The sequence below is a fragment of the Lactuca sativa genome, chromosome 8, assembly GCF_002870075.4.
Source record: "Lactuca sativa cultivar Salinas chromosome 8, Lsat_Salinas_v11, whole genome shotgun sequence".
In the NCBI taxonomy this organism is placed as follows: Eukaryota; Viridiplantae; Streptophyta; class Magnoliopsida; order Asterales; family Asteraceae; genus Lactuca; species Lactuca sativa.
Window position 1 is genome coordinate 250,985,914 of NC_056630.2, and position 5,688 is coordinate 250,991,601.

The window sequence follows — 5,688 nt, forward strand, 5'->3', positions numbered from 1 at the left end:
TCAGTGTCACATCACTGATAAGTGTATCACCTTCCGCAGTAATATGAAATCCATAGTAATGCTCAGGTGCATTCCTAACCCTTGTGGAACGCCTCAGAGGTAAAGACTTGTCAATTGGCTCAACAGGAGTTTCCTCCTCAAGTTGAGTGCTATGGTTTGAAGTTTCTTCACCGCTTGACTCTTGAATTTCTTCAAGGTCAACTTGCCTCCCACTATTTCCTTGGCTTGTGAACTCTCTCTCTCTCTCTCTCTCTCTCTCTCTCTCTCTCAAGAATGCCCTCCTAGCTACAAAGACCACATTTTCACTAGGTCTGTAGAAGAGGTAACCAAAGGATTGCTGTGAGTAGCCGATGAAAATACACCTCTTGCTTAGAGGTTCGAGCTTATCATGAGTCTCGCATCTCACGAAAGCGTCACAACCCCAAATCTTGATGTGATCTAGTTTGGGTACTTTACCGGTCCACATCTCATGAGGAGTTTTGGCAACTTTCTCTGTAGGGACCAGATTAATGATATGGGCGGCAGTCTCTAAGGCATACCCCCAAAATGAGATTGGTAGAGAAGCTCGACTCATCATGGAATGAACCATGTCCAAGAAGGTTTGATTACGCCTCTCAGCCATACCATTCAACTGCGGTGTCCTGGGAGGTGTCAATTGTGAGACAATCCCACATTCCCTAAGATAGTCGAGGAACTCTGAACTAAGATACTCACCACCTCGATCGGATCAAAGCATCTTAATGTTCCTGCCCAATTGATTCTCGACTTCCTGTTTAAACTCTTTAAACCTTTCGAAATTCTCTGACTTATGCTTGATTAAGTAGACATATCCATATCTAGTGTAATCATCAGTAAAAGTCAAATAATAACGATTAGCATCCCTTATGGCATGTTTGAAGGGCCCACATCCGTGTGTACAAGATCCAACAAACCTTCACCCCTCTCACAAGAACTTGTCAAGGGTGACTTTGTCATTTTTCCAAGTAAGCATGATTCACAACTATCATCTGACCTTAGGTCAAATGACTCCAAGACTCCATCCTTTTGTAGTTGGCCTATGTGTTTCTTGCTTATATGTGCAAGACGACAATGCCATACTGACGCTTTATCCATGTTATTATCATTAACATAATCAATACATAATACATTATTTCCTAAGTTATCAACCACAGATACAGTTTCATACACACCATCACAAGGTAATGCTTTAAAATAAAGAACATTATTACAGAAAACATTAATCGAACCAATTTCATTATCAAATGAAAAGGTAAAACCTTGTTTATACAATGCATGAAAGGAAATAATGTTTCTTGCCATTTCTAGCAAATAACAACATTTATTCAAATCTAAACTAAACCCACTACTTAGCGACAAAGTATAAACTCCAATCTTGGTGACAGGTAGAGCTTTCCTATTCCCCATGATTAAGTTTATTCTTCCTTGCTCCACATTCTCATTTCTTCTTAGTCCCTACAAATCAGAACATATATGAATACCACAACCGGTATCAAGGACCCAAGAGTTAGAATGGGGTGAGTTATTAGATAAGATAGTGTAAATACCTGCATGGTTGGGTTTAACTTTCCCATCCTTCACATCTTGCTAGTACTTTGGGCAATTCCGCTTCCAATGTGACTTTTCATGGCAATAGAAGCATTCAGCCTCTTTTGGGTCAGAAGAAGGAGTGATGAAACCTTTCTTGGCTCCACTTGAAGAAGAGCCATCAAGGGTCCTAGCCTTGGTACCCTTCGAAGAGCTCTTCCTTTTCTTCCCTCGACTTTTCCCGATTGCCAAAACCGGGGCGGAGTTTGGAGTAGGAGTGTTAACAACCGACTTCCCCTTAAGACCTGTTTCTGCGGTCTTGAGAAGTCCCTGAAGTTTGCTGAGTGTGACCTCTTCCTTATTCATGTGATATGTCATGCGGAATTGATCATAGAACGATGGTAAGGGGTGCAAAATGATATCTATTGCAAACTCCTCAGGGAAGTTCACATTAAGCTTCAGCAACCGATCCACATATCTTTGCATTTTCTGCATGTGGCTCGTGACGGACTCTCCGCCCTTCATCATGGTTGTTATCATGGAGCAAATGATTTCATACCTCTCTTGTCGTGCACTTTGATGGTATCTTTTCATCAGATCTTGGTGCATTTCAAAAGGGTAGAAGTCCTCATAGAACTTTTGGAGTTCTGCTGTCATCATGGCCAACATGATGCATGCCACTTTGGTAGCATCCCTTTCATGTGCCTGGAAGTCAGCGATCTCCTGGGGAGTTGCAGTGGTCTCATCAATCTCCTTAAGCTCCTTATTAAGGACATATTCTTTGTCCTCGTAGCGGGTAATCATCCTGATGTTTCTGATCCATTCATTGAAGTTAGATCCATCAAACGTGACTTTCCCACATAAGTTCATAAGGGTAAAGGAGCCATTAGGATTAGAGCCAGAAGCAGCGTTGTTTGAAGACATCTGAATGAAGAGAACAAGATTAGTTTAGATATTAAGAGAGTCCTTAATAAAACACCTAAATGTAATATTAAGGCTAGGATCCAATCACAATATATTATAACTTAGAAGAGGTATGCCGTAATCCAAGGTATAACATATTTGAAAGGTAGGTGAATGATGATTCACCAATTTCCACCATGAAAAATGAAATATAATTATTAAGTTTTTAATTGTTTATTAGAAATTCCTAGATTCTTTGAGATTCATTAAACTTTTCAATGACTTGTTTAAATCTCAAGTGTGCCCTCCAAGTTTTGTGACTGGGTTACCGTGGATCACAAAACGAGGTGTGAAGTAACCATGCAAATCACTTGGTACCCTTAAACTTTATCACTCAATCGATGTGCCGGTAAACCACACACGCTCCAACGATACTATGATAAACCTTAAGTCACCCTTTACCTACCTTGTTAAGTCCAAGCTAGTGTGCCGGTTAACCACACACGCTCCACCAACGACTTAAACAAAGTGTAAAGTGTAATTTCATGGATTAGCACCTTATTCAAATTTTTCCTAAAGTAACTAAGATTGGGAATTTAATAAAACATTTAGTTACTTTATAATATTCATCATACTTTTAATGAGAATTTATAAGTCCTTGTCCTACCCATTCGGCTAACGACCCTCCACCGATCAAGGAAGCAGTGAGTGAGAGTGGACACCCATTAAGTTGCCATTTTATAGGCAACAACCTTATACCGCCCTTATAGACCGGCTTTGTGAATGAGGCGTACTAGCGGTAAGACGACTTGATCTTATACATATATATATATATATATATATTATTAACTTATAATATTATAAAGTATAAGGGTTGAATTTTAACTTTTAAAATTCTATGGGTTGGAACTAAAGTTTTAATCAAGACTTTAGTTGTTCCAAAACTTGAGGGCAAGTTTTGAAAACTTTCAAAACTTTTCATTTCTTATAACTTATGAATTTAATTGAGTAATAAAAATGAAGACTCTTCATTTTTATAACTCTAGTGTTCTTTTAATGGCTTTAATAAAAGTGTGACTTTTGGTTTTCCATAACTTGAGGACAAGTTATGGACTCCATTAAAACACTTTATGATCATGAATTAAACTGAAGGTTACAAGCAATTCCTATGATCATCTAATCATCATAAGTTCAGGAACATGAATATGAAAATTTCAAGAATAAAAAATTGCACTTAAGATAATTTCCATTGCAAATGGATTAGCATAAACATTACACCGTCTAAAACAAGTTTTCATGTACCAAAACAGTTTAGGGTAATGTTTCTAGTCCATTTCCAGCAACAAAAGTCGAATTTCTGAAAACTGCAGCCTCTACTCGTCGAGTGCAAGAACAAACTTGACAAGTAGCTTGCATTTGTTCATGGACTCGTCGAGTCCCCCCATGGACTCGGCGAGTTCATACGAGCAAAAACTGAAAATCGATTTTTTTTCAACAGTTTGCACAAAAAATCAACAAACAAGCCTAGGCTCTGATACTACTGATGGGTTTTGAGCATTCTAACACTTCCTAAGTGTACATGTAACCCTAATAACCTTGGATCTATATTTGTCTAATTATCATGCAAAGTTGAATTCCAAAGTTATATTCCTATCTAGCATACATGGGGAACAATTTTTAACTTGAATGAAAGATAGAATAACATACATTGTTGTTGCTTATGATCCTTGAAACCTTGTGAGTCTAGCACCCCAACTGTGATGCCTCAAATGCTTCACACAACACCAAATGCTTTTGGAATGACTTTAGAGAGAATACACACTTCTAAAATTGGCCTAGCCCTCTTGTTTCTTATGTGTAGCTGATTTTGGTGGAGAATATGTTCTTTATATAGTCTTGACGCATCTACGGTTACACCATGTAAACCCTAATGTGTCATGACTCTTCATTTCCATGACCCATGGGTTTGTAACTCCCATGGAGCATCCTATGGGTGGAACGCAACTTGATAATCCATGGAGCCTCTTAGCCCACTATACAAGTTATGGATGATTTCCATAATCAACCCATATATTTAATTAGTTATCTTTTGATCACTTAATTAATTCTAAATTAATTCCTGATCAAACTAATTAAATAATATTATTAATAAACCACAAGTGTTATTTATCTCATTTAGTCTATCCAATTGCTTGGTGCCATGCAACCCAAATGGACCATGCCGGGTCAGGTCAAGTACATACCAGAAATAGTTATGGACTTAGACACCTGATCCAACATAAGCTTCGTCTTCGCAAAACCTGGCCATCTGTACCTGTCTACTGGTGTCCTGAGGATACAAGTTATTTTGAAAGTGTAGATCAGCATTTAAGCTGGTGAGTTCATTAGCAATTTAGTGTCATTATATTGTATTTATTTAAGAAAACGGGTTATGGTTGTCTCACAAAAAGGGTTTGTTTATTTTCCCAGAAAATCCTATATTTCTGCTTGTAATGAAAATGTAGTCTCTTACCAAGACCATCTCGTTTGTTGTTTGTTCACTTATAGCAATGTAAGTAAAATGTTTGTATTAATGAATGATACTCAAATATTAGTGTATCATCTCATAACCGAGTTGGTTAATTTAGATGAAAATGTGATAGAGTTGTAACCATGCTTGATCAACCTAGTGTAAGTACACGACGTTTTTCAGACGCCGAAAAGGTATGACATTTGTTCCATTTGCAAATGTATATGTTCCTTTGTAAATGTATATGTTCCTTTTGTAAATGTATATGTTCCTTTGTTCCAGATTAGTAAATAGTGATCCTCTAAACTAAACCTATTATAGTTTACTAGCATGTTTGTGGTATATCTGATATGTTGAAAGACTTACTTGTTAATCATAAACGATTAAGTTAGGCATATCCTTGAAAATTTAATATTCATATAAGTATTTAGTATGTATAAGTATAATCCAATTGACAGTCGGACTAATGAATCCTACCCTAAGCCCACAACCAAACAAGGAACAGGAGTCAAGGTTGATAACATTAGTCCTATGTCTATTAAAGCATATTTATACTCAGATATCTATATAAATATGATTTTTGAAAGTAATAAGGTTTTATAAGTAATTTAAAAAGGGTTTTGAATATGAATTTTAACAGTGTTTGAAGATAGTAAAGTTCTTATGTTTGCAAGAATTCAAAGGTATAACTAAGCACAATTCTATTGTGTTTCAACTTGTATCCCCCCCCC